This window comes from Octodon degus, unplaced genomic scaffold (assembly GCF_000260255.1).
Source record: "Octodon degus isolate 3935 unplaced genomic scaffold, OctDeg1.0 scaffold00124, whole genome shotgun sequence".
Taxonomy (NCBI): Eukaryota; Metazoa; Chordata; class Mammalia; order Rodentia; family Octodontidae; genus Octodon; species Octodon degus.
The window spans coordinates 5,091,802-5,105,596 of NW_004524700.1; the positions used below are offsets into that span (position 1 = coordinate 5,091,802).

Genomic DNA, 13,795 nt, shown 5'->3' on the forward strand with positions numbered 1-13,795 from the left:
GACACAAAACATAACACCATCCAAAGGAAAAGGCAGGCTCATTTTACAAAGGGTTACAGTATATCCTAATACACTTTGTATAAGGGGCTTGGCACCATGCAAGTTTGGCTCTTCCAGAATGCAAAGTCAACAATAAAAAAAAAATAAACAAATCAACAAAGCTAGGCATGTTAGCACAGACCTGCAGCCCTTCCATTCATGAGGTTGAGGAAGAGGAAGGAGGATTATTGTGAGCTCAATGGAGTCAGGGCTACACAATCAAATCAAGGACAGACTGCACTGCATAGTCAGACTCTGTTTCAAAATAAAGTAAAATAAATGCAAAGACAAAATGTCCATGAAAGCTAAATATTTTTAATCAATTTTGAACACTGAGACAGCCAAGAAATATGACTGAAGACACTCACTGCCCTTTTGGCTCTCTGAGCATCACTATGGTGGTAAGCAAGAACAAGCGCCTTATGAAAGGTGGAAAAAAGAAAGCCAAGAAGAAACTGGTTGATCCATTTTCAATAAATGACTGGTAGGACGTGAAGGCCCTGGCTATGTTCAACATAAAAAATATTGGAAAAGCACTTGTCACCAGAACTCAAGGAGCGAAAATCATGTCTGATAGGCTCAGAGGTCATTTACTGGAAGTGAGCCTGGTTGATCTAGAAAAATTCAAGGTAATTACTGAAGATGTTCAGGGCAAAAACTGCCTGACCACTGTCTATGGCATGGATCTCTACTGTAACAAAATGTGTTCCATGGTCAAAAACCAGCAGAGCATGAGCGAAGTGCACATTAATGCCAAGACTATCGATTCTCACTTGTACTGTTTGTTCTGTGTTGGCTTTACTAAAAATGCAAATATCAGATATGGAAGACCTCTTACATTCAGCACCAACAGGTCTGCCAAATTCAGAAGAGGATGATGAAAATCATGATCTCAGAGGTGTAGACTTGAAGGAAGTGCTTAAAAAAATGATTTCAGACAGCACTGGGAAATTACAGTGTCTTTATTTTCTTGCAGTGTATTTACTCTTTTCATGAAGATATCATTGTCTTCACCAAAAAAGTAAAAATTCTGAAGAAGCCAAAGTTCGATTGGAAAATTCAAGGAGCTTCATGGTGAAGGTAGTACCTCTGGAAATTGACGGAATAAGACTATAATCGAAGTTGAATTAGCTGATGGATATGAACCGCCACTACAAGAGCATGTTCAAAATCCATATTTTAAATAGTAATAAATAAAATCCTATTTGTGGTGGAAAAAAGACACTCATGAAAGACAACTTCCAGAACTGCTTGAGAAAGTCTGAACAATCTGGGGGCTAAGCAAGTTATGAGTGAGGAGGGGTATTTTGACTAAGATTTTTGGGAAAATGTCTTTTACTGTAATGAATTTTAAAGAATGAAAGCACTATTTTTTGAGGATGCCATGTAAAATAAACTCCCCTTCATTACCATTCTGGGTAGTTTAAGAGTGTTGCTAGAAAAATTCTGTATACTGTATAGTGCTGTCATAGCAAACTCTAGCAGATGAAGCAATTATTGCCAGGAAGATAATGTGATATATATGCACAAGACAGATTCTTTCCTACCTTGAGTGTAACACGAATGGAGTGGCTCATAATTAGCTCTGAAAGCTAACATTTATTTGTCAAAATACTGAAGTACAAATTTTTCCTCTTACAGTTACCTTTCTATACATAGAGCAGCTTCCTTTGAATCTCATAAGAATTAATATACAGCAGAGAAAAATGTTACTAATAGTTCTTTAAAATTCATGTCACACATGTAAATATCATTAAAGAAAAGCTAAAGAAAATCTTTTCATTCAAAATCAGCATGATTAAAAGTAAAACATTCTAAAAATATAAGCAATTCAAAATCACATATGAAGATCTTTTAGGCATCTTGGGAATATTTATATGTCAATATTTTATACTCTAACAGTTTCAATCATCTTGAAATAATCATCATATGTATTCTTACCCCGGTTGCCTACATTATATGCAAATTCAATCACATTTAAAAATATGAAAAACATTTGATAACTTTCAATTCTTTCCTTAATCTTCATAGTATATAACTAATTAGTAAGTCAAATCCAAACATACGTTGCTTTTGTTGTTGTTGTTGCTGCTGTTTTTTAGAAAAAAGGACAACTCTCACCAGCCCATTTACCCTTTTATGGAAGATAGAAGAGACTTGGGAATTATCTATTGATGATCAGTATTTAAAAAAAATTAAATTATCAGAATTAAAAACTTGCTGTCAGTTTAGAAGAAAACAAATCTCACTGTCAAGTGTGCTTGTTTTTAACCAATCCATTCTGTAAGAAGAATCTACTAAAAGAAGTTAACAGTTTGGTAGGCAGGAGCTAGACTATTGATTGTTGCTCCACAGTGTTAATTGCAAAACTTGACAATTTGGTAACAATTGTTTCGTGCACTGAAGGATCAATATTATCTATCCCTTTTATAAGCAAATATGTATGTATATGTGTTACATATGTATGTATGTGTTGTATGTATGTATGTACATTTATATGTTTTAAATAAGATCACCATAATATTTTTCCAGCAATGATATATTTAAATCTTAAAATATTTTCTAAGAAGACACAACTGAGTACCTTAAAGTTGAATAAATTTGGCTACATCTTTATATGGAGTTTTGTTTTTGTTCTCCAAATCCCCTAGCAATGCTACTGGAAATCTGTTTCGGTGAATATGAGACCAGAGCACCACAGAACAAGATTTCCTTCCCTAGTCTTTCACACCAATTTCTTCCTCTACTTTCTTAGTTCATTTATGAGAGTGGATTTTACTCTAGCACTTTCGAGTGTACATGTAATCCTTCCGAATTTTCACTGTATAGGTATTTAAATAATGCCATATATTCCACATTAGATTATGTTATCCTTTGTAACTATTTGATGAATTTTTTCATTTTATATTGTCTACTTTACAAATTTATAAGATTTCTTCGGTAACAATTTGATCGGATTATTACTCTTCTCTACCCATTCAGTATTTAATATAATCTTGAATGCAAATTGTATTGGATTCTTTAGTGTGAGAAATTGTTGTGTTCCTTTTTTATGCATTATATTGTGTAAATACATTTTATAATGTCAAAATGTAGGCAAAATATTTATGCTACACTGCTAAAATGAAAGCAAAACAAAATACCTGTTTAGGTTTTATGTGGATGCAATTGTTCTATAAATCAATTTAAGAAAAAAGTTGTCTTAAGCATATAGTCAACAATTCATAAGAATATCTTTTTTATTTTTGTAAGTATCTTCACTTTCTATGAGCAGCATGTTAAGAAAATTCACGCTTTTTTTAATGCACTTGGTACAGGGTCTCACTACGCAGCCTGGACTTGGAGGACGCCAGCGCTGGAGTTAGAGACGTGTTCCACCATGCCCAGATTCAGTTGCTGGTTCAGCACACTGGGGGTGGAGCCAGGCTGCATGTGGTGCTGTGTATTGAACCTGTTTCCTGCGCTTTCCTATGCAGCAGCTTAGCCCACTGAGCTATCTCGCCAGAGCTTCAGAAATTCATTCTTCTTTAAAGTCTCCAGAAAAGGATGCAGCCAATTTTTTTTTAAGAATAGAATTAAAATTTAATTGAAGTTTAAATTAAAATTTCATATTTCTCCTGCATATAATAATAAAAAATAACAAAACTAGATTGTTTTAAGCCATCAAGCTATTGGAAAATCATTGTAGTAATAAAAACATAATTAATTTAAAATTTTGAGGTTTTTTGAGAAAGTCAAATGAACATATTTGTTACGATTGTATTTTTATTTCACATACACTTTAAACAGAATATTATAATTCTTTTAAGTAAATATTCAGGTTTGCTTCCATATTTACATATTTTACTGCTTTCCATTCCTTCCTGAGAGAAAACTAACATCTGGCATCAGTTTTCTTCCACATTACATTTTTACTTTTCAGTAGCTATGCTATAACAAGTTGTCTTACATTTTCTATGACTCACAGTGCCTTTACTTTCACTTCTAAACTTTATACAGTAACACATTATCAAATTCTAGGTGATAGTTGCTCTCTTCTAGCTCGCTGGAGCCATCGCTTCCTTGTCATGCTGGAAATGCGCTGCTCCCACTCACCGTACTGTTCGGGAGTTTTCATGCTGTTGATTCTCCTCCAGCTGTCAGCAGGGAGCTGTCTTGCCAAATGCACGCTCTTCTTCGCCAACATGTCTGTGGTTGGAAGTGGCCATATGAAGACCATCCACTGGCCCAACATTTGCTAATAATAAAGACTATCCCTCTCCAGGAGATTAGCCAAAGTTTTATGGGATCTGTAGCACAAATTAACTGCTTCCACTCTAAATTCTTCCTCCTTGCTGTTTCATTCCTAGGTCTTTGCCACCAATAAATATATCCTCCTGTGAAAGTGTCTCAGTATCTGCTTGGGCAAAAACCATACTGGAAGTTGGTATCAGTAGTTGTCTGTATACATCTTGCAATAAAGTGGGATTGAAGGTAGATTACCTGTTGCATTATTGACCATGAGGGATCCATCACCAATCACAAGTGAAGTACTGTTCCTTAGCTCCCAAGATAGTCCAGTGAATAAAGTTGAGGTAAAAAAAAAATGAACAGACAGTGTAAAAAGTGTGATATATCACACTTTCTGAAATACAAAGGAAATAACAACCAAGTGTTCACTGCTTCCTTTGCTGTGCTCAAATAGGATTCGAGGGAGGAAAGTTTAAAAACCTGCACTTGATAATCAGGCAATAAAAAGCTGAACTTAGAAGGTGCAGAGTTCACTGCGAATCTAAAATCAATGCACAGCAAGCTCTACCAGAGCAGAATATCACCAGCAATTAGCAGACGTTGTTCTTTGGCTCCCAGGAGGTACTCGTGTACTCTTTCTTCCATTTTTCAGGCCGCATTTCTGCACCCACCGCTCTGACTGGCCCAGTGGCTCTCCTAGAGGTTTCATCTAGACTTACACACCTGAGGGCTCTTCTCCCTTTTTCATGTCTTTATTCTTATACCAGGCTTGCTTCTCTTATTCACTTATATTCACAGTTGGACAATGAAATCAAATGGGATCTAGCTGGATTGTCTGGATTGTGCAAAATTTTCTCTTTCCTTATTCCATGAAGTATACACGGCCATGAAGATCAGGGTCCACTGGCCTTCCAGCCCAGACTGCTCCCTTAAGTCTTGCCAGTGGGTCTGCACGCAACGCAAGCACATCTTATCATTTACCGAGACACAAGCCCTGACTCGAAACAGTGTGCCAGGATGGGGTGATCTCACCATGACGGCAGTGTGCAGAGACCTTCCTACAGGGATATTGCACCATGACAGCTCATTAATATACGACTATTTTCTTAGTTGTGGTTTACTTTATATTTTCCACTGTAGATTTTGTAGACTTCTTAAACATTATTTTTGAACGCTGACAATATTTCCTAAAGTCTTTCTGTCAGATCTTTAAATGCTAATTCACCTGCTTTTTTCTCTATTCTTACTGAGATTCCAATTACATTATAATATTGCCACATTACTTTATATATTCTCTGGGTTTCCTTTTATTTTTTCTATTTTAAAAGATGGTAGTCTCCATCCTGCATTTTACATTTCTTTTGAACTGTCACCAGTTATTTTAATTATCTAGTGTTCTACCAACTTGACATTTGTGTACCTGTGTTTGCTTTTTCTTTGTTTGTAACTACATTTGATTCCTCTTTGTGATTTCTTCTATATCAAAATATACATCCACTCAGAACTTTCACTGCTACAGGTTACTGTTTCCAACTAATTCTGCTGCAATTACCACATTCAAGTCTGATAATTGCATTATCTGTACCTCTTGTATCTTTAATTCACAGTGTATATTATTTCTCTTGTTTTTTGTTATCTTATTTTGATTTTATTTATTTATTTATTTATTTATTTATTTTTCATGAATGTATTTGGTGCAGAGTCTCACTGCATGGCTCGGACTCATAGTGATTCTCCTGTTTCAGCCTCCCCAGCTCTTGGATTACAGGCATGCGCCACCATACCCGGGCTAGGTCACCAGCTCAGTGTGCCTCCAGGGCAAGGCCAGCACATGTGGGACCAGGGAGGGAACCCTGGTCCCTGCGCTTTCCAAAGCGGGCTCTTAGTCCACTGAGCTATCTTGCTGGCCCTTAGATATCTTATTTTGAAGTTGTGTTAGTTGATTGTTTTGTTGTTGTTTTTGAGACAAAATAACTGACACTCAAAACTAAAGGGAAAGAGGCTTTTGTACAGATTTTAGTCCATAATTTTCTGTTTTTAAGCCAGGGCAATATAGCAGAAGGGCTGCCCAGAGAAGAGGCAGTTCATGGTGGGCAGCAAAGCAGCCAAAGGATGACCAGAGCGCCTATATCTCTTACATATCTTCCAGGCTACTTAGGGTAGATAGCCCTCAGGCCTGTAATCCTAGTGCCTCTGACCTACATGGTATCATGAATCAATTCCAGAGTCACACACTTTAGATCTAGCTCCTTCTTCTCCTTCTCCTTCTCCTTCTCCTTCTCCTTCTCCTTCTCCTTCTTCTTCTTCTTCTTCGTTTTTTGGTGGAACCAGGGATTGAACTCAGGCCCTTGCTCATGCCGGGGAAGCGCTTCTTCTACTGAGCCATCTCCCCGGCCCCAATCCAGCCCCTTCTGAAAAAGCCAGCCTATGGCCACATGAGGCTTTGGGGACTCGGGGCAACTAAACACAAACCATAACAAGAAGTTTCATAATATTTACCGATACTTTTCAAGAACAATTTTTACAAAGAAAAATGTCAAATTGTGATGAAATAGTTTGTACTAACAGCAATAATTGATAATATTCACTGAAATGCAGAAGCTAGGTGAGGAGTCATTTGTAGGAAAGGAAGCAGCTTGAGACCATAATGTTTAAGTGAAATAACTCAGACAAGCAAGATTAAATGCTAACTGGTTTCCCTTACATAAAAATTTAACATATATATGTAAGCATATATATATATATACATATATATATTCATATATATATATATTCATATGTACATATATACACATATATAATGAAATAAAAGACAGATAATAGGAAGTAAAAGAGAAAAAAGATAAGGTATTTTAATCCAGACAATGTATCTAAAAATGCACCTTGACTTAATACATTATCTTACAAGTTTTATCTGATACTTGGAAAATAAGAGTAGAGGGAAGAGGAAATAAGGAAAAAAAAAAGATATGTATAACATCATCCTTAGAAACATTCTGAATGCAAATTTAAGACATGTGACTCTTGATGAAAATATTAGAATTAAAAATAAAAATCAAGTAATTGCGTACCACATGCTGGGCCATACAGCCAAGAGCAATGTTCAGCTCACAGCTGCTCTCCTTGCTCCTGAGTGTGTGTCCTGATCGCCGGCACTGAGAGGCATTTGGCTTTCTGGGTCTTTGGATAACTTTACGGCTTACTCCACTTGGACCATGCATGGTAGGATATTTCATTTTTTAGTACACACTTTCTTCGGCATGTCATTCATCATAGACACATTGAAATATATTATGTGTAAAGAGTGTAGTGTATAATTAATGTTTAACCTGAATTAAAAGATTACCTGTCTTACCTCAATGCATACTGCTGTGAGTCCAGAGAAGTAGCTCAAGTAATGTGCTGTTCTGCAGGAGGGTGTAGACCATTACACAAATAGCTGTGAAAAGAAAATCAAACGATATTTAATTTTAAGGTATTAAAAGTTCATTGAATATATTTCACATTTATGCATAGTATTCAATACATGTTTCAATCACTCACTCTAATTCTCTGCTTACTGCTGTGATATATGGCCATGTTTAAACATTTATATTTTACATAATTTAATTGAAGCATGATTTATATGAATAATATAATTTAATTATTCTTTTCCTTTTCCATTTACAAATATATTGGAATCAATATGGACCCTAATTAGTGGAAAGAATCATGAATCTCCTGAAGTTTTATATCACAAACTCCACCAAGAAATCCTTGAATAGTTTTCTAAGTACATAAAGATTGCATATAGGCTGCGATGTTTCCTTTGACCTAGAGAGTTTAAATATAATTATGGGTGAAATTCTGGAGAAAATAACAGTTTGCAAACTGCTAATACGTTAGGCACCTTACAGCAGTCTCTACCCCAGGTGCTTTGTGAAAGGACTGCAGGACACCAAAACTGTAGGGAACAGCTAAAGCTAGAATTTGGTCAGTGTTTGGGGATAAGACAAAGCTGCAGTGCCTAAAGCAATCAAGGTACCTCAGTCCCAAGAAAAACACTTGCCTGAGACAATTTCAGTGATTAGTTGTCAGGCAATCCCGTGTCTCATGATACTAACTTTGTCAAATGTATAGATAAATTACCCTAGGTTGGTTGTTCAGTTCTTCTTCTCTCATCAGGACAGTGGGCTCCACCTGACCTCAGCTTTCATCTTTTTTCTATGTTTCTTCATCCCCTCATGGTTTTCACCTAGGACTACTGAGAGCTACACAGGATACAATAGTCATGAATGCCTTTCTCCTATTCTACGCTTCAGTCTAAGTAGATGCAGAAGACTTCAATTGAATCTGAGCCACTGGAGGTCTAATTAAATGATAACATTTCCTAACCTTCTCTTGCTCCATGTTGTATTAAACCAATTGGGATTTTAGAAACATATCTGAGGTCTCTTCTGTTCAAAAAAAAGCTTTATAACTTAGCAGCTTGCACAATTGTTTTATTATGTGAAATGTATGAAGCAGGAAAATAATGTGTGTTCTTCATTTTGTAATTAGATAATAAGAAAAACATCAAAAATTATTCAATGCCTTATCCAACATATGCACTATAACATTCTAAGTCCTATGATAGCTACTCAAAAGGCAGAAAAGACAGGAACATGGCAGTCACTAGCCCATGTTCCAGGCAATAACAACTAGACTTTACAGCGTCAGTGGAACAAATCTGAGTGACACACCATGCTGTTCTGTGCTGTGCCAGTTCACTGATGGCATTCTAATCATAAGCCTCATCAAGAAATTCCCCTTAATCTTCTTCACATTTTGAATATTTGCCATATTTCAAACATCCAGAATTGTGTTTCTATGTATGAATCTAAGGGGAGGTATATATTTTCAGGATTTTTAAGAGTAAAATAAAACACAATATTTTTGCAGGTGTCTGATTCAAAGAACTTGAAACTTGAAAATTTGGGGTTTTTGAAAATAATTAGTAACCCTCATTACATCAGGGAAGGGGGCATTGGAGAGATGGAACTGAGAAGGGGATGTCTGTGAATCCTTCAGAGCTTTTTAAAACGTACTATATGAATGTACTGCCTTTCAAATATAAATAAATCTACAAAAAGTGAAAAAAGACAAGAATAAAATAACAACTACCCATATTAGTCACTTGAGAGTATACAAAAATATAGGTTTCAAACTACAGTCTCTAAACCTAAATCCTTCATACACAGCAAGATTTATTCCTATCTATCAGGAAGATACCAAAATAAATCTAACTGCATGTCATTCTAAGCACCAGTTAAACCTGATCAGAAGGAGACAGAATTTCAGGCAAGCAACATTCTCCATGTTTTTGTGAGTAAGTAATTCATCACTTAGGTAGTTTTTAAAACTTACCTTGTTACCACAACATAAATATATGCTTCTTTTGAAACTCAACTACACAAACATGTAAAGCCAGATAGAAAGAATCTATTTTCCTTTAATTGAGTGCTTATTACACAAAAAGCTAACCCATTAAAAGAGCTGGCACATTGCTAAGGGGGGCAACACAAAGGAGACCTTCAAACTCATTTGATTCCAAAATATAAAAGTAACTTGGAAAGTCTCAGAACATTCAAGGAAGAATAATCAGACGTTAGGAGAGTTAGGAAAGAATATAGTCTCAACAAAAATTACCCAGGTCTGCTCTAAGAAAAGAAAGGTGTATCAGTGAAATGATATCTTGTCTTTAAATTTTAAAAATGGTACACATGTAGAAAACAGTTACAGTAGGCAGCATAGAAAGCAGGATGGAGAGCAATGAGGAGATAATACTTTTTCTGTAATGCAGTGGGTTCCTAATAAATGGGTTTGCCTCAATCATGAGGTAAATCAGCCTTAGACAGCCAGTTCCCTAACAGCATCCACTTGAGAAAGGACCCAGTGGCTTTGACCAGCAACACTGCATCAGGGGCTCCAAAAGAACTGAGGAAATCTGTTTAGAGGTCTTTTCTTTTCAAAGTACAATTCTACTTCTCCGTGATATTTGTCTGTCTTCCTCTCATTTCACACATCCAATTTCACACTGCTAGGCCTCAGGGAAAGAGAAGCACAGAGCTTCAGGTAAATGGGACAAGAGAATGGTAGGGAGTATTGTGAGTGCTTTGTAAAGCAAACCTCAGTCCTCTCCAGAGAAAAGTCCTGTGCACTCTCCGAAGAGCAAATGAAAAGCCAAAAATCTTCTTTTGCTTTGGCCATGTCTCTCTAGGACCAAAGGCCCAGCACTATCTTGTTAGGTTAAAGTAAAGAAATTGTTCAGTAGCAACTCAAAATAAGAATAAAATTTTTCCCCAGAAAAAGCCAAAATGATATTGTTGAATGAAAACAAACATATCTGAAATGCTATTCATATATCCTATTGCCTCAGTATTAAAAATAATAGAAGCACATGAAATTCCATCATTACAGTGTTTACTGATTGCTTCCACCGCCTTCACTTCTAATTTCAGTAGGAGAGTTTCAAAAATAAAAAGAAAATAGCAGAACAGTATGAGGAGACAGATGGTACAGCTGATGACAAAATCCATTTGACTTTTACCACACTGGGAGATGGAGAGCTTGATTAATTGTTGGTCAGCCAGTGAAACAATATGCAAAGAAAAGCAATTTGGCAAAATATGCCTTAAATGAACATAAATATCTTATAATTGCTTGACTTAAATGTTTGGTGTGGCATCACCATCTTGTGTCAGTCATCTTGTATATAACTTTTTGAATCAGTCAAACCAACATAAAACTGTTTCTAGCATTAAATCTAGAACATGAGCCAATAGAAATACATTTTAGACACATCTACTGATTAGATAAAAAAGAAAATGCAATTAAGATTTCTTACTGTCTTTCCCCAGATGTCACTGTACTCTATCACAATTACCAAAGAGAAAATAAAAGATCAAAGAAAGTCTTCCTGTACAGATTACTCTTCGAATAACATAGCGTCAGAGTTGTAAAGAGCTTGAAACTTCTAGCCACTTCACTTCATTTTGCAAGTAGAATTAATGAGGTCCAGAAGAAGTAAGTAATTTTTGTGGAGACCACACAGCTTTGCAACAAGGCTAATGCTAGAATTTAAAATTCTGATCTCCTAATTCAGTATGTGCTATCTTATACACTCTTTTGCATTCTCCATGTTTTGCCAGAAAGGAGGCCTAGCTGAAGAATAATCAGCTTTCAAATGAAGAGATCAAAGATGCAGCTCCAAACAGCCTGTCATCACTCTTCTCTTTCTCCATGGATGCTTTGTAAGACAAGGACAGGCTAAGTGCGTCTGGCATCTTTGAACTCTTATTTCCAAGCTGAATATTTTCCAGCTAGGTCTTATTTGGGGGGAAGGTGTCTATAGTCAGTATCTCAGAAGTGTTAAGATTACTATTTCCTCCTCCTTACATTTGAAGGGGACACAGAATATTAAACACCTTTTTTCCTGTAGTTTAGATCCAGGTGAAATTGGAAGCTGTTTATCTTGAAGGAAACCTGGGAATGGCATTGCCTCAAAGCTATTTAATTGAGCATACATCCTTCCAATATCCTAGGGATGTATAATATATGATTAATACAGAGTTAACACATAGAGTTAATTTTAACTAGATCATTTCTAAATTATGATCCAGAAGGGCAGAGAATTTTCAAGTCAGTGTCACTCACCACCATTGAGTGGATTATTTGTGACCCTGAGCTTTGTGAACTGAAAATGTTATTATGGGTTAAAAACCCAAGAGGAACAATGACTGTAGGGCAGAATGTCCTTTGAGCTAAACAAGTTATAGGAAAAAAAAAAACTATTGCAATTTTAACTTCAACATGGGAGCAGATGCTCATGTTCGACGGCTGCGGTGATTACATAGTGATACATTATGTGATAATTCCTAAGGAGCCATCTCTCTCTCTTTCACTGTTTGACCATACTGATGTACATGTACAATTTTACATTTGCTGCTGCTCTTATCTTCAATTTGGTTGTACAAGTACACAAAACGTTTCTCTCTGTGGCTGGACAATGCCAAGCAATAGCATTTAATCTATGTATTTACACATCGGTATATGTAACAATTCCTTTTCTTGGTACATTTTATGCAACTCATAATAGAGAGTCCTGTACAATGCCTCCAAGTGTCTTCTGCACCATGTCAGCAAAACTGAGGGAAAGCACACGTAACAAGCATATTTCTATCCTTTACTTTTTGCCTTCACTTTAAAACTGCCTTTTTAAAAATTAATTTTATTGAGAAAGAAATAGCAATGAGACAGTTTCAAAACAGGTTAGTAGGACAGTTACAATAATTAATACTTTGCATATTGTCTTCTTAGTGGTTATTCAAAGTACAAGATGCAGACATGATATCCTGTCTAAACACTATTAGTACAAACCTTTCTTCTCATTGAACTAAAAGAAAGTAGCTGTATCTCTATCCTAATATATATATCACTACAAAATGGTCCATTTATATCCCCCTTTTTTGTTAGTTTTGTCAGAGATGGGTATTCCATTGCCATTCAAATATTGTAGGTATGCAAATTCAGCAAAATAATCCAGTATAGTCCAATAATCCATAATAGTAGTGGGCTATCTGCAGAACTAGTAATGTCAGAAGTTGTTGACTTGAGCCTTTTATAGCTCAGCATATTAATATGGCTTTACTTTTTATACCTCATGTTTCTACTTTTCTGCTGGATGATTAAGACCAAGATACAACAAGACCTGTAAAACAAAAATGTAACTTTTGTATTATCAAGGTCAGTCAAATCCCCTCAGGATTTACCCTGAAACCAAACACTTTGTAGGTCTTTTGCCAGTGTCAGCCAAATGGATAAGCCACGGCTGTTGATTGACCAATTTGCTCTCAGTGAAAGACTGAGAGAATGATTTCTCTCCATGTGACTCTCCTTAGGTACACTCTACATCATTGATTACTTTGCTCTGTGGCCGCATAATCTCTTTAAACAGAAAATTTGGGATACCACTGAGTTACAGGATGTTGCAGTACAGGTTCTCTTATGTCCTGAGTCCTCAAAGACCTTGAAGGGCTAGGGTCAAAATACTGGATGTCCTTATAGCCCTTCTTTTTCCTCTCATTTTTTGATCTGCAAACTTAAGTTGTTAACCCTCCAGAAGAGAAGCTTAATAATATTATTACCTTGTAGTATAGGCATTTGAGCTTAACATCACTATCTGTCTAAGTATCAAATGCCTTAGACATAACTTGGAACAGGTATTTTCCAACAATTGTTGATATGCTACATTTTAAATCTTATAGAATGTGAAAAAATAAAAAACTAAAAATAAACTACTACACATTTTTACACAGAAATTTAGAAATCTAACCATATACAACATTATAGCAGGACAGTCCTATGACTTTGTTTTTGTCTCTTGTTTTCTTTTATTACTTTTTTAAAAAAAACCATTTACTTAAGAGGGAGTATAGCAATAATTGATATGACATTAGGGGCACTACGTATTTAGAAGACCAGAATGACAGGGATTCCAAGCACGGGC

The 13,795-nt window shown here is 35.9% G+C and overlaps 1 pseudogene; it reads left to right on the plus strand.

The window, feature by feature from the left end:
- Positions 1–434: 434 nt before the first annotated feature.
- Positions 435–1,226, plus strand: LOC101582114 (annotated as a pseudogene).
- The last annotated feature ends 12,569 nt before the right edge of the window (positions 1,227–13,795 follow it).